Below are 16,846 nucleotides of genomic sequence, written 5' to 3' on the forward strand. Positions count from 1 at the left end.
TTATTTTTATTTTTTTGGACCAGGGACCACTCTCCAGTGTTAGTACCAAAAGGATTACGAATCAGTTTTTGGTCAACTTTAGATTCGGTTTGTTGTGCTGATTCAGAAAATTGCATTGGATAGACCACATCAAGTCTAGTTTCTGATACAGAACATATGCCATGGTTAGCGACAAGGAAGGAGTGGCAGGTGGCACAAAAGGAGTGGAATAAAATAAAATAGGGGAAGGAGGCTCGCAGACCAGATTTTCGTCCTCACGGCCCACTGGTAGTCCATGGACCACAGGTTAAGAACCACTGACTTAGATGAAGTAGTTGTATTGATTGTCACGGCTGCAGCTAAGAAATATTGAGAATTATAATTTGGCAAAAGTATTCCTAGGGTGAACCTATGCTTTAGAGTTAATGCAGTTTGATACAACTTTCACTGCCATGGCTCAATGCTATGGAATCCTGGGATGTGTTGTTTGGGTGAGGCACCAGCATTTATTGGCAGAGAAGGCAAAAGACAAAAGAGTCCCATGATTCCATAGGATTGAACCATGGTGGTGAAAGAGGTCCATTATTTCTTCATTGTCGATGAATCCAGACTCTCAGTGATGTTAACATGAAGTTACCAAAAGGACACAAGCCACAATCTGAAATCTAAACCCATTTACCAGGGAACAAACCCCACTGAATTTGAGGGCCGTTCCACACAGCCACATCACCCAAAATATCAAGGCAGAAAATCCCAAAATATCTGCTTTGAACTGGGTTATCTGAGTCCAAACTGCCATATATTCCAGTTCAAAGCAGATAATGTGGGATTTTATTCAGCTGTGTGGAAGGGACCTTTATCTGAAAAAAGCATGTCAAATTGGACTGTACCTACCTGTTTTCTAACTTAAAGATGATCCAGTTTCAGTCATCTGCTTCTTTCTGATATGTATACATTGCATGTCTAAACTGCAGTGGAGTAGTTCTGAAAATTTCATGGCATGCTATTTTTTAAAAGCATGGCTTCATTACTTATAAGTGGCAAAAACATGAGTGGCTTATGCAGTTTATCCCACATGAGTGCTAATAAAAATCTTTATTCTGTGCCACTCTGTGTGTTCTGCACATTCCACATGTTTCAGAAATAGGAGGGGATTTTATTGGATTTTTTTTTGTTTAAAAAAGAAGTTGCTGCACCCATAAAGCCAGGTGCTTTACTTACAGCAAGCCCAACTGCTCAGGATTCAGAGGGAAAACTAACTAATAAATCCAAGACACCTTTTAAAATGACCTTAAATTGCTATTTAGTGTATTAAAATGTCACAGCTTGATAGGTGACGGTTTGAAGCTTTTCAAGGATGTGGGCATAGTTTTGTAAAGCAGGCATGTCATTATGCGCGGTGGGGGTGTATTTGCAGACAGGCTGTGAGCTGGGCCCCCCTCACTCTACCTGCTAAACTCACAAAGGCAATATTGGCATGGACACTTTTGCAGCTGTAAAACCGTTTGCCAGTGTAAACGGGCAGAGTCAGAAGTGTCAATGGGGCCAACAAAAAGGAGGAGAAAATTGCCAGGGACAACTGGTGCAGTCAATCCAATTCTGGATTTAGTCTTAACTTACAAAGGGTGCTATCCAGGAAGCCAGCATGCAATGGTTCTCAACCTGTGGGTCCCCATGTGTTTTGGCCTACAGTTCCCAGAAATCCCAGCCTGTTTACCAGCTGTTAGGATTTCTGGGAGTTGAAGGCCAAAACATGTGGGGACCCACAGGTTGAGAACCATTGACATAGTAGTTTGAGCACTAGGCTACAATTCTGGAGGTCAGGGTTCAATTCCACAGTCTAACAGGGACTCTCGGCTCACCTTAGGGTTGCCGAGATTTAAAGATTCAAAGATGGGCTTTAAGCTAATCTTAAAAACTGTGGCATAGACACTCAGATCTGGGAAGCCTTGGCCCTTGAGCACTCTAACTGGAGGTCAGCTGTGACTAGCAGTGCTGTGGAATTTGAAGAGGCACCAATGGAAGTCTAAAGGGATAAATGTGCCAAGAGGAAGGCCAACCTTGACCAAGACTGTCTTCTACCTGGAAATCAATGCCCTCACTGTGGAAGAATATGTGGATCAAGAACAGGGCTTCATAGTCACTTACATATCCACCACCAAGACATTACACTTGGAAGACCATCATACTGAGACAACGAAAAGCATGTAAGATTGGGACAAGAGTAGGAGAGTTTTTCCTAATCAAGTCAATCCTAATGCAGAACCAAATTGATCTTTTGCTTGAAAGATGGCCAAATTGTAGCAGATCTATGACAGGAACAAATCTGAATCCAGACACTGATGAAGATTCATTGGCCATTTGGATTTGGAGGAACTTCTAGAAACATATGATTGTCAACTTTAAGTCATAATAATAATAGCAATAATCATTGTCATCATCATCATTATCATCATCTTTATTTATACTCCGCCCTCTCTCCCCAAGGGGACTCAGGGCGGATTACAACAAAAGATGGCAAACATACAATGCCAGATCCAATACATAAATAGAAACATAAATCAATTCATTAATCTACATTTAACATAATAGACATTAAATATAAATTATATAAACAACATTTAACATTCATTTAAAATCATTATTTTCTTTCATGTCAGGAGCGACTTGAGAAACTGCAAGTCGCTTCTGGTGTGATAAAATTGACCATCTGCAGGAACGTTGCCCAGGGGATGCCCGGATGTTTTACCAATCTGTAGGAGACGTTTCTCATGTCCCTGAGAAGCTGGAACTGACAGATGGGAGTTCACCCCTCTTCCTGGATTTGAATTCCCAATCAGCTGGGATAAGGGTATAATCCATTGTGCCATTGTGCCATGGGGCTCCATTATTAAAATGTAATACATCCAATGGACCCAAAATGATTACCTGCCAAAAGTGTGATGAGGGTGCATCTATATTGTAGAATCAGTGCACTTTTACACTAGTTTAACTACCATGGTTCAATGATGTAGAATCTTGGGAGTTATAGTTTGATGAGACACCAGCAATTTTTGGCAGAGAAGGCTAAAGACCTTGTAAAGCTCAAATTCCCATGATTGTATACCATTGCATTATAACAGTTAAAGTGATATCATCATGCATTCATACTACAGTGTAAATGCCCTCCATGTGTATTCCTACAGCTTTTTTCTAAGGACAGGGATTTTAGCACTTGTTTATGGAGGAATCTGTTGGACCTGGGGATTTTTCTTTCTTATTAGCGGCTGGCTTAGAAGATGCTCATATGCAACCTGTCATCTTCCACTTTGGTGTCAGTTGAGCAGAAGACAACAACAACACTTCTTAAATTGTTTTCCATTTATCCCAACACTTTTTGTGTTTGGGACAAATCTGTGGTGGCTGAAATGCTCTAAAAGCTCCAGATCTGATCTTGGATGGTGAATAGGGTCGGACTGAGTCACTTACTCACTCTCTCTCACAAGCACACATCTATGAGGTAAGTGTGTCCTTTTGACTGGAAAGGCTGCAGAACTTCTTACAACTATTCTTCTGAAACTTGGCAGGCTTCGGCCTGTTAGGAAGGGAGAATACCATTACAAATTTCAACCAGTTCTACCAGGAAATTAAAAAGTTACTAGCAATTCCATTTCTTTTTTTAAAAGGAAAACTAATATTTAAAGGCATATATCACTACCAACATCATCTGTTCATCTGTTTGCAAACATGTCTGCACATTTCATTTAATTGTGGCAGCTGGGCCAAAAAGATGATAACTCACAGCCCAACACACAATTTTCTTTCTTGGTGCCTTGGTTTTTAGGCCTGTTCCTGGGATTATTTGGGGTGCCGATTGAGAGAATTACATTTGATATACTGCATCAGCTCTAGTTCCTTAGATATGGCTATCATGATTTTCTATGGGCAAGCAGATGGTGACTGGTAGGTGGCAAATGATCTGTATCTCAAAAACTAGAGCTGATGGGGACAAGGGATGGACGGGTGCTTTTTTGGAACCAGCAAGTCAATCATACCCAGAAACAGGGCTAACATTTGAGGCACCAAATGTTTGTTGGCCATTGGAGTCTGGTTCCTCTGTGGAGGAATTTGGGGAAGAGAAGAAGAAGAAAAGGTGGAAGAGGAAGAGGAGGAAGAAAAAGAAGAGGAGGAGAAAGAGGAGGAGGAGGAGAAGGAAGGGGAAGAAAAAGAGAGAGTAGAATAAGCATAGGGGGAAGAAGAGAAGAAGAACAGGAGGAAAAGAGGAGGAGGAGGAAGAGGAGAAGAAAAGGAGGAGGAAGTGGAGAACAAGGAGGAAGAAAAAGAAGAAAAGGAAGAGGAAGAAGAAGAAAAAGAGGAGGAGGAGGAGGAGGAGGAGGAGAGGAGGAGGAGAAGAACAAGAGGAGGAAGGGGTAGAGGAAGAGGAAGAAGAGGAGGAGGGGGAGGAGGAAGAGAAGAAGAAAAGGAGGAGGAAGAGGAGAAAAAGGAGGAGGAGGAAGAAGAGGAAGAGAAGAAGAAGAAAAGGAGGAAGAATAAAAAGAAGAGGAGAAGAACAACAAGAGGAGGAAGGAGTAGAGGAAGAGGAGGAGGAAGTAGAGGAGAAGAAGGAGGGAGAAGAAGAGGAAGAGAACAAGAAAAGGAGGAGCAGGAGAAAGAGGAGGAGGAGGAGAGGAGAAGGAGAAGAGGAAGAGGAGAAAAAGGAAAGGAGGAGGAGGAAGAGAAAGAGGAGAAAGAAGAAGAAAAAGAAGAGGAGAGGAGAAAAAGAGCAAGAAGAAGAAGAGCAAGAAGAAGATTGATAAAAGGAGGAGAAGGAAGAGAACGAGTAATAGAATGAGGAAGAAGAGGAAAACAAGAGGAGGAGGAGGAGAAGGAGGAAGAGGAGAGGAAGAGGAGAACAAGAAAAGGAGGGGGAAAGAAGAGAAAGAGGAGAAAGAAAAAGGAGAAGAGGCCGTGAGGGGGAAGAGAAGAAGAAAAAGAGGAGGAGGAGGAGGAGGAGGAGGAGGAGGAAGAAAAGGGGGAAGAAGGAGGAAGGGGAAGAGAAGGAGGTGGAGGATGAAGAGAAAATTAGAGAAGAGGAGGAGGAGAACAAGGAGGGAGACGAGGAAGAGGAAAAGAAGAGGAGGAAGAAGAAAAAAAGAGGATGAGAAGACGCAGAGTGGCTTCCAATGGGGCAAATAGTACCCATCTATTTTCTGAATACCAGGGTCCCAATCCGAAAGTGGAAATGATAAAACGTGCTTGGAAATTTGAGGAAAAGGTGAGCTCTCTCTCGATGATGCCGTTTTAAAAACCTACCCTGGGCGTGTGTCCTACTGACTACCCCCTCGATGGGGACCAGGCTGCCCTTCGGCCTGGCACGGGGTGGGGGTGGGGGGGGGAGTGAGATTTCCTCAAGCCGCCCTTCCTCGTCTTTTGGCTCTTGGTTCTCCGAAACAGGATGGGAACCCTTTGGGAAAATTGGTCCGGCTGATTGCAGAGGAATTTCAGTTTTTGGCAAGCCTTGCAGGGAGGAAAGAAAAAAAAGAAAGCTTTCGTCCAGATGATAAGAAAAATGAGCCTCCTCCGTGCCTTCCTTCAGCTCCAGATCGGAGGGCGCGGCCCACAATTTCCCCAGCCTGGCGACCAGATGGCTTGAAGGTCCCTTTGCCTTAGGTCAACTTGGCCTCCCTCCATGTGTTTTGGACTTAAGCGGCTGAGGGGGAAAAGGAAAGGGCCTGAGGCTGTGAGGAATGGTGGGAGTTGGAGTCCAAAACACATGGAGGGAGGCCAAGTTTGCCCAAGCCTAGTCTCGAAACTGGCTCTCCCTTGCCATATAATGCAGTTCCAGGGTTGGATCCAGCCTTGTATCCATCCCAGGTATCTCTCAAGGAAAGTTATATGGCCGAAATTAACAGTACAGATGTCCTGCGCGCTGCGAAGCCCATAAAAACGCGTTTACAATGGTTACTTTTTTAAAAAGCGAAATTTATAACTTTCATATGGCCCTTTTCTGGGGCGAGGCTGGCCCTCCATGTGTTTCCGACTTCCATAATTCTTTCTCTTTGAAGCCCCCTCCTTCCTTCCTTCCTTCCCTCCCTGGACAGCTGGAGCAGGTAGTCCTTCGGAGGGGGAAAAGGGTATTTCGTGTAACACGAGAACCCGGTTTGGCTCCAGAGCGGGTTTCCATTAAACTCACGCACAACACAGAGCTGTGCAGGAAGAATGGCAGGTTCCTCTCTGGACTGACTCCTCCCTTGTAGAGAGAATGCATCTACCTGTGGACTTAATGCAATCTGGCCCTACTTTGACTGCCATCGTTCTGTTCTATGGAAGCATGGGAGTTGTAATGTTTATACACTGGTTTGAGCCTTCCATCTCCATCCACCCAACAGCGCTGGTATCTCAACCAACATCAACTCCCATGATCCCATCTCATTGAGCCATGGCAGCTTCAATGCGACAATATCCATTTTGCACACAGGCACTCCCCAAGTTCTGTAGGTTTGTTCTTAAGTTGAATCTGTATGTAAGTCGGAACAGGTACATTTTTAAGTGTAACTCCGGCCAAATATAATAGTAGTAGTAGTAATAATATAATAATAAAATAAAACTGCATTTAGACCCCACCACCATCTCCCCAAGGAGAGAGATAATATAATATAATATAATATAATATAATATAATATAATAATTATATTATTTTATCTCTACTGTTATATATAGCATCTCCCCAAGGAGAGATATTATATTATTATTATTATTATTATTATTATTATTATTATTATTATTATTTTCCAGTGCTGGGATTTAAGACTTATGCTATCCAAACGCTTAATAATAATAATAATAATAATAATAATAATATAGGAGTAGAGATAATATAATTATTAGATTATAATATAATGTAATATATTATATATTATCTCTACTGCTATATTATTATTATTATTATTATTAAGCGTTTGGATAGCATAAGTCTAAAATCCCAGCACTGGAAAATAATAATAATAATAATAATAATAATAATAATAATCTATTATGATATGTTATAATATATTATATTATATTATAATGTAACATAATATAATGCAATATAATATTATTATATTATATATCTTTATTGCTATAATTTATTATTATTATTATTATTATTATTATTATTATTATTATGCATTTGGATAGCATAAACCTTGAATCCCATCACTGGGAAATAATAACAATAATAATAATAATTTATTATGTTATCACAATAGTGATATAATAATATTATATCATTATATAATAGTAATATATTATTTTATATAACAGTAGTAATATAATAATATTATATTATTATATTATATCATCATCATCATTATTATTATTATTATTATTATTATTTTCCAGTGATGGGATTCAAGGCTTATGCTATTCAAATGCTTATACATATATACTATCAAGGCTTTTATATATACCGTAAGCAGCAAAAGAAACACCACAGGGGTGATAGCTCTTTCCTATGCTATCCAAAGCCTCTATTTATGCTATCAATATACGTGTGTGTATATATATAAGCTTTGGATTGCATAGGGAAGGCTTAATACACCTGTGGTGCTTGTTTTATCCTCTGTGCCCCTGTTCAGAAGATCTCCCCTCACTTTCTGTCCCTGTGATAATTGGATTTTGAGAAATGTGGCTTGTTGTGGAAACAAAGATTGGTGAGAAAGCCTCCTTGGTTATGGAAATGCATGACCTTTTAGAGATCATAACCTTTTGGACAAGACATCCATAATCTTTTGGGAAAACCAGAATCTCCAAAGAAAGGATGACATCAGAAGATTACCTGGCATTCACACTATATGGAATGGTCATAACCTTTTTTTTTTTTTTTTGGTATGATCCTCAGAAGAGCTAAAACTCATTTGAGTGAATCTCTTCCTTAGTGGCAAATATTTACTAGCATTCATTCAAGGCAAATTAGGTTATTCAGTTATTAGACTGATATACCTGGTTATCTCTGAACTGTTAGGAACAATGATTATGCCAACGCATAAAATATATAGCAGATCTTCAGAAGTGTCATTTCAGTTGCCAAAAAAAATCTAGTCTCCCATAAAATATATAGCTCTAAATCATGATCTCAAGAGACAAAAATATGTACTCATAGTTGGTTTAATTACAAATGTAAAGTGTTCAGCATACAGGTAAAATTGCTTATCAGTTAAAATATTAAACAGACTGTTTCTATGGCATTGTTTGTCTCTTCTCTGTAGCATACAGACTAATATATAACTCTCTTAATGCAAACAGACTAGACACACTGACAATACATTGACTTCTTAAATGGAGTCTCAGCTTGAACAGTCCCAGATCTGATCACATAGTCTGTAGTCCCTCCCACAACATAGAGTTAAGGGAAAATTGCATACCAATACACATATATACAACATTGTAAGCAATCACAATTATATACATAACAAATAACTAGTACAGGAGGCTTGTAGAAGGGTTGTCGAAGGTTTTCATGGCAGGAATCACTGGGTTGCTGCGAGTTTTCCGGCTGTATATTGCCATGTTCCAGAAGCATTCTCTTCTGACATTTCACCCACATCTATGGCAGGCATCCTCAGAGATGCAATCTGAGCCCTGCTACATGCACAATGGAGGACCTTCTTGCGGCAACACCAGAGGCACTCCAAGTGGCCAGACACTGGCCAAAGGACATTTAATCAACTACCAAGTTTGCAAAATTTGTGGGGGTTTTTATCTGTTTGTTTGTTTTGTTCTGTTAGAAATGTAATACAACGTTCTGGTTGCTGATGACACGATAAATCCTCAGAGATTGAGAGTCTCAACCTCTTTTGCCCACATAGATGTGGGCTAAACGTCAGGAGAGAATGCTTCTGGAACATGGCCATACAGCCTGGAAAACTCACAGAAACTCAGGCTTTTAAAAGGTTGCTATTTCCAACAAGTCAGACTCCTTTTCCTCTTGAAAACAGTTTTAGGACTGAATTTCCCTTCCTAGGGGTTGATTTCTCTCACTTCCGATAGTCTCACTTCCTTCCTTAACTGTGAGTCGCTTGCAAATGGGATGTCTGTAACTCGGGGACTGCCTGTATTGATATTCCAGATTAACACGACCATGTCTTTGAATAATAAGAAGTTCTGTTTTCATGTGGAGTGAGCTACATTAAATGCCAGCTCTGGAAAAATTAGTATTATTATATAAATTTCCCCTGACATTAAGTTCAGTCGTTCTGGACTCTGTGGGTTGGTGCTCATCTCCATTTCTAAGCCGAAGAGCCGGCATTGCCCATAGACACCTCCAACGTCATGTGGCCGGCATGACTGCATGGAGTGCCTGCATGGAGCACCGTTATTATTAATACGTATTAAGTAATAATAATACTTAATAATAATAATCTCTCCAAACAGGACTCGGGGCAGCTTACAGAAAATAAAACACAATACAAAACATATTATTATTAATATTAGTACTATTATTATTTACTTTATTTTTATCTCACTTTTCTCCTCATAGGGATTCAAGGTGACTAACAATAACATGATCAAGGCGACATACGAGGATGAAGATGTTGCCTGTCATGGAGAATACCTCTCAACCTCTGAGGATACCTGCCATAGATGTGGGCGAAACGTCAGGAGATAATGCTTCTGGAACATGGCCAGAAACTCACAGCAATCCAGAGATTCCAGCCATGAAAGCCTTCGACAACACTTCTACAAGCCTCCTATACTAGTTATGTGTTATGTCTATAATTGTGATTGCTTACTATATTGTATATGTGTGTGTTTTGGTATGCAATTTTCCCTGAACTCTATGTTGTGAGACCATGTGATCAGGCAGAGAATGTAATCATTCGCCCTTTTCTGGTATTTTAGTGCTGCAATAAAAGTCGGGTGTGACTCCAGTTTTAAATAAATGTATAACAGTAACTCTTAGGCACACGTAAAAGCTGAGTAAGGTCTATCCAGTGATATTATTATGCCACTCAATGGCAAGGAAATCACTCTTTTCCCAACGTCAAGTCGGATTCCAGGCTTTCCGCTCCTCTTCGCCGTTCTGGCTGATGCAAGATGGTTTCTTCGGGTTGCTGTGAGTTTTTCGGGCTGTGTGGCCATGTTGTAGAAACATTCTTTCCTGACGTTTCGCCTGCATCTAGGAAAGGCACCCTCAGAGGTTGTGAGGTTTCTTCTGTTCCTTCAGAAAGAAGTTCCGTGCGTTGATTCTCGAGGAAGCCGCGTCCAAGCGTGGCACCTTTTCCTTCACTTGCCGAACAGAAACAGAAACGGATTTCCTGGCCGCTCCCACGTCCTTGGGTCCATGAAATCTCACGGTACCGCTTGGCAGGTGTGGAAACACATTCCGAGATGGGTTTCCTGGGCTGGAACAGCTCCATTCCGCGAACAAGGCTAATGGCTCAATGTGCCAGATTCCCACTGATTTGATTTCCTGGGAATCGCCTTTCTTGGCACTCCACGGGAGTTTGACTCTAAAATAATGTAAAAGGAGGCTCTGCGGGAATGAAGGAGAAAGGAGGGGAATCTACACCAGGCCTGGGCCAACTTAGGCCCTCCCTCCAGGTGCATTGGACTGCAACTCCCATCATCCCTGACAGCCTCAGGCCCCTTTCTTTTCCCACTCAGCCGCTTCAGCACCCCCGACAGATGGCCATCCAGCCTCTGCTTAAAAGATAAAGGTAAAGGTTTCCCCTGACATTAAATCTAGTCTTATCTGACTCTGGAGGGTGGTGCTCATCTCCGTTTCTAAGCCGATGAGCCGGCGTTGTCCGTAGATACCCCCAAAGTCATGTGGCTAGCATGACTGCATGGAGCACTGTTATCTTCCGGGAAAAGCGGTATCTAATGATCTACCCACATTTTTGCATGTTTTCAAACTGCTATGTTGGCAGAAGCTGGACCTAACAGCACGAGCTCCCCCCCCCCGCACCCCAAATCCTTAGTCAGTAAGTTCAGCACCTCAGTGTTTAACCCATTGCGCCACCAGGGGACCCTATAGCCTCTGTTTAAAAGCCTCCAAAGAAGGAGCCTCCACCACAGTCCAGGGTAGAGAGTTCCATTGCTGAACAGCTCTCACGGTCAGAAAGTTCTTCCTAATGTTCAGATGAAATCTCCTTTCTTGTCGTTTGAAGGCATTCTTCGGCGTCCTAGTCTCCAGGGCAGCAGAAAACAAGCTTGCTCCCTCCTCCTATGACTTCCCCTCACATATGTATACATGTCTCCTTCTCCTTCTTTTGCAGGGTAAACAAGGGAGAGGAAGAAGAGAAGGAGGAGGAAGAGGAGGGATAAAAAAGAGAGGACAAATAAGGGAATGATGGAGAGGAGAGGAAGAAAGATCAAAAGGAGGAAGGGCAGTGGGAACAAGAAAGAGGAGGGAAGAATAAAAAGGAAGGGGGGAGGAAAGAAGGGAGAATAAAGGGGAGAGGGTAAAGGTAAAAAGGGGGAAATGGGAAGAAGTTGGAGAAGAAGGAAAGGTAAAAGGGAATGAGGAGGAAAGAAAGAAAAGGAGGGGGCTTGTAGGTAGGTAGGAAGGAAGGAGTGATGGAGAGAGGGAAAGGGATGATGTAAGAAACCAACTCCCCTGCCTTGAGGGGTAGGAACTGTTCCCCCCTGAGGAAGGGGGCGTTTGCTCTGGGCCGCCCCCTGGATCAGGCTGCCTGGGCCTCTCTTGGGAAGGGGGTCATGTTGTACTGAAGTCAAAGGACTGGAGCCAACTGGGGCTTCCTACCGAGCCAAGAAGCAACTGAAGAGAGCTGGGGATGCGAATTACAACTCTCCATGAGTCCATGGGTCCAAGCCCCGGCTCTGGGGCGTCTGTCCAGGCGCCTGGGAGGACCATGGGGCTTGGCCATCAGTGCCTTTGGCTCGAAGAGGGAGACATGGTCCAAACCAGGATGGAAGGGAGCTCCTGCCAAGGGTGACTCATGGACAGAGGCCTGCACAACCTTGGGGTGTCTCTACACTGGGAAATGAATACAATTGCCGTGCTTCAGTACTATGGCATCTTGGGAGTTGCAGTTTAGTGAGGCACCAACGCTCTTGGACAGAGAAGGCTACAGGCTGCCATGATTCCATAGCCTTCAGCCCTGGCAGTTGAAGTGGGGTCAAGCTGTAGTCATTTTGCAGTGTCCCAGGTGCCCTCTCCACACAACTGAATAAAATCCTACCTTATCTGCTTTGAACTGGAACATATGGGGCCAGAGTGAAGAAAGGGAGCCAGGAAGACACAAGGCCCTTCCACACAGCCATATAACCAAGAATATCAAGGCAGAAAATCTGCTTTGAACTGAGTCCATGTTGCCATATATTCCAGTTCAAAGCAAATAATGTGGGGTTTTATTGAGTTGTGGAAGGGGCCACAGTTCCACCATGTCCCCTGGATCATCATTTGGGAGCCCCCCCCCCAGCAACAATCTAGTAATATATAATACTAATATTGGATTATATATTACTAATATTGTGCTATGCGAATAATATAATATATTGTATACACACATAATATTGATCATAATATTGTAATGCAATATAATAGTAATACTAATAATGATAATACTAAGGGCACTCCATGCAGTAATGATGGCCACTTGACCTTGGAGGTGTCTAGGGCCAACACCATGCCAGCTCTTCTGCCTAGAAATGGGGATGAGCACCATTTCCAGAGTCCTACGGGACTAGACTTAATTTTATGGGGAAACCTTTACCATTACCTTATAATACTAAGAATAATACAATAAAATAATATAATAGGTATATGTTATATATGACATGTAATATTACTAATAATATTGCAGTACAATAAACTAATAATAATAATAATACTAAGTGTGCTCCATGCAGTCATGCTGGTCACATGTCCTTGGAGATGTCTACGGACAATGCTCGCTCTTCTGCCTAGAAATGGAGATGAGCACCACCCTCCCAGAGTCCTACACGACTAGACTTAATGTCAAGGTGAAGCCATTACCTTTACCTTATAATACACATAATAATATAATAAGTATATATTATATATTACATATAATATTACAAATAATATTGCAGTATAGTGATATAGTACAATATAGTAATATAAAATACTAATATTGTGCTATGTGAATAATATAATATATTGCATGCACATATAATATTGATCATAATATTGTAATGAAATATAATACTACTACCACAGCCCCAGCTTCTGCCAACCTAGTAGTTCGAAAACATGCAAATGTGAGTAGATCAATAGATACAGCTCCAGCGGAAAGGTAACGGCGCTCCAAGCGGTCATGCCTGCCACATGACCTTGGAGGTGTCTATGGACAACGCCGGCTCTTCGGCTTAGAAATGGAGATGAGCACCACCACCCAGACTGGACTTAATGTCAGGGGAAAACCTTTACCTTTACCTACTACTACTACTACTACTACTACTACTACTAAGGGCGCTCCATGCAGTCATGCCGGCCACATGAACTTGGAGGTGTCTACCGACAATGCCTAGAAATAGAGTGAGCACCACCACCCCCAGAGTCCTACATGACTAGACTTAATGTCAAGGGGAAATCTTTATCTGTACCTTATAAAACTAATAATAATACAATATAATAATATAATATATATTATATATTACATGTAATATTACTGATAATATTGCAGTATAGTGGTATAGTACAATATAGTAATATATAATGCTAATATTGTACTGTGAATAATATAATATATTGTATGTACATATAACTATTAAGCTGCGCAGAGTCCCTTTGGGGTGAGTAGGGCGGGATATACATGTCGTAGATAGATAGATAATAAATAGAGAGAGAGAGAGAGAGAGAGATGGTAGCTGTGGGCTCAGCTATTCCAGTTCAAAGCGGATATTGTGGGATTTTCTGCCTTGATCTTCTGGGTTATGCGGCTGTGCAGAAGGGCTCTGAGTTCCAGCAAACCTTACCTTTCACACAGGACTTATTGGAATGGCCTGGGCAGAAAAGCTCACCAGCGCCTCTACCTGAAAGGAGAGAGACAAGCCAGGCTTTCATGTGAGAATTAAAAAGCGGGCAGTCCTTAAGAGCAATTTATGCATTGAGACTCTCTTTTTAATATCCCAGTGCCTTTTGATTCAGTGATGCAGTAGGAAGAAACGTGGAAACTTATTGAGTATAATTGTTGTTAGAGTATTTGCTGTTGTTGTGAGTTTTCCGGACTGTATGGCCATGTTCCAGAAGCATTCTCTCCTGACGTTTTGCCTGCATCTATAGCAGGCATCCTCAGAGGTTGTGAGGTTCCACAACCTCTGAGGATGCCTGCCATAGATGTGGGTGAAACGTCAGGAGAGAATGTTTCCGGAACTTGGCGGGAAAACTCACAACCCAGTGATTCCAGACATAAAAGTCTTCCACAATATGTTGTTGTTGTTGTTGTTGTTGTTGTTTCTAGTCATTTCTGACTTATTACAGGCTGTGCTTGGCAGGATTGATTGAGAGGGGGTTTGCCTTGGCCTTCCGCTGAGGCTGAGAGGGTGTGACTTGCCCAAGGTCACCCAGCGGGTTTCCATGGGCAAAAAGAAGCTCCAGTCCTGGTCTTGAAATATACACCAGGGGTGAGGAGTTATGCAAAACCAGCAGGATGGGACTCAAATCACACCCTCTTGGCCTCAGAGGAGTGGCACACGACACCGTTGCACTGGGATGGGACGAACACACAAACACACACAAGGGAAAATAAAAGAAGAATAAATATCTAGCCGACTATTTGCTCCAGGATTATATCATTGAAAGGAGAAAAAAATAAGCATATAAACAGATATACTATGGGGAACTGGGTCTGGAATTGGAAAGAACCGACAGTCAAAGGGTCCTTTCACACAGCCCTATATATCAAGGCAGAGAATCCCACAATATCTGATTCAAGGCAGAGAATCCCACAATATCTGATTCGAACTGGATTATCTGAGTCCACACTCAGATAATGTGAGATTTTCTGTCTTGATATTTTGGGATATAGGACTGCGTGGAAGGACACAAAGTGAAGGGGAAAGCAAAATACAACGAACTCAATCAAATTATATCCATGATCCAGCCATCAGAATAAAATTCAGTTTGATCCCCCACTTTAATTGCCATGGCATTGGGATCATAGGACTTGTAGTTTTGCAAAGAGTGCTGGTGTCTCACCAAACTACACGCTCCAAGTGGCTAGCTTCAGGTCAAAAGACATTTACTACAATGACTAAATGTCATTGCACAATGACCTCACAACCTCTGAGGATGCTTGCCATAGATGCAGGCGAAACGTCAGGAAAGAATGCTTCTAGAATATGGCCCTATAGCCCGAAAAACCTACAACAACCCATTTAGTACAATACTAAGTGTTAACTTTGTGTTTTGTGAATTGAGGGCACATTATAACTGTACTCCCCATTCGCTTCTGACGCTATACATAAATAAATAAATAAACCGAACTACAACGGCCGATGGTCTTTCCACACAGCCCTTTATCCCAGAATATCAAGGTAAAATATCCCACAAAATCTGAACTGGAATATATGGCAGTGTGGACTCAGATAACCCAGTTCAAAGCGGATAATGTGGGTTTTTCTGCCTTGATATTCCGGGATAAAGGGTTGTGTGGAAGAGCCCCAAGTTATCCGAGTCTACACTGCCATATATTCCAGTTCAAAGTATATATTATGGGCTTTTCTGCCTTAATATTCTGGGATACAGAGCTGTGTGGAAGGGCCCAGACAAAGCTAAACACATTGTGAAACTACAACTCCCAGCATTCCATAGCACTGAGCCATGCCAGTTAAAGTGGAGCCATCATAAAGCCTTAGCACAAAGGGAGGAGGAGGAGGAGGGTCCCTTTGTGAAACTAGAAACATTCAGAGAGACCAAGGGCTGGGTGTATACTCTCAAATAATGCAGCTTGAACTGTGTCAGTGTCGAACTATGGAACAGGCAGCTCAAACTGCATTTATATGGTCCAACACAATGGAGTTCTTTGGCAGTATGGATCCAGCCTACCCCCCCCCCCCCCCCCCCACACACACACACACGACCTGTTGCGCTGTTTACCTCCGTTTCAGTCCCGCTTTGGTCTCCTTCGCTGGCCCGCTCTCCAATCCATGCCGGCAAAAGGCGTGGGATTCCCTGCAAGGTCCCCAAAACCACCAAGTCGGAGGGAGAAAGGAGGGGCGCGGCTCACCCGCTCTCGTCTACCTTCACCGCCTCCCCTTCTCTCCTTCCTTCTTTCCTTCCTTCCCTCCTCCTCCTCTTCCCGCCACCTTCCCTCCTTCCTTCCCTTCCTCGCCACCCGCCCCGTTTGAACGCCGAGACTTAGAAACCGATTCCAGGCTCTTACTCCCGAGGAAGCGGCCTCAAGACCGGTTTGGACGCAGGGTATAGAGTATCCCTTGTCGCTGGAACCAGCCCGCAGAGAGGCAGCCCTCTGCCTTCTCCAGTTTGAATTGTATTAGAGCAGTGAGTCTCAACCTGGAGGTTGGGACCCCTGGGAGAGGGTCTCGAAGGGGGTGTCAGAGGGGTCGCCAAAGACCATCAGAAAACACAGGATTTTCTGATGGTCATGGGGATTCTATGTGGGAAGTTTGGCTAAATTCTCTCGTTGGCAGGGTTCAGAATGTTCTTTGACTGTAGGTGAACTATAAATCCCAGCAACTACAACTCCCAAATGTCAAGGTCTATTTTCCCCAAATTCTACCAGTGTTCACATTTGGGCATATTGAGTATCCGTGTCGTTTGGTCCCGATCCATCACTGTTTGAGTCCACAGTGCTCTCTGGATGTAGGTGAACTACAACTCCCAAAACTCAAGGTCAATGCTCACCAAATCCTTCCAGTATTTTCTGCTGGTCATGGGAGTTCTGTGTGCCAATTT

At 42.6% G+C, this 16,846-nt stretch overlaps 1 long non-coding RNA gene across 1 annotated transcript; it reads right to left on the reverse strand.

Annotated features, from left to right (window-relative positions):
* Positions 1-2,421: 2,421 nt before the first annotated feature.
* On the reverse strand, positions 2,422-16,411 carry LOC132760774 (uncharacterized). Its single transcript, XR_010909830.1, has 3 exons — positions 16,028-16,411; positions 13,906-13,962; positions 2,422-3,553 (listed from the first exon to the last, which is right to left on the reverse strand). It is a non-coding gene; the product is annotated as an uncharacterized lncRNA (long non-coding RNA).
* Positions 16,412-16,846: the final 435 nt, after the last annotated feature.

The sequence above is a fragment of the Anolis sagrei genome, chromosome 1 (assembly GCF_037176765.1).
Source record: "Anolis sagrei isolate rAnoSag1 chromosome 1, rAnoSag1.mat, whole genome shotgun sequence".
NCBI classification, from domain to species: domain Eukaryota; kingdom Metazoa; phylum Chordata; class Lepidosauria; order Squamata; family Dactyloidae; genus Anolis; species Anolis sagrei.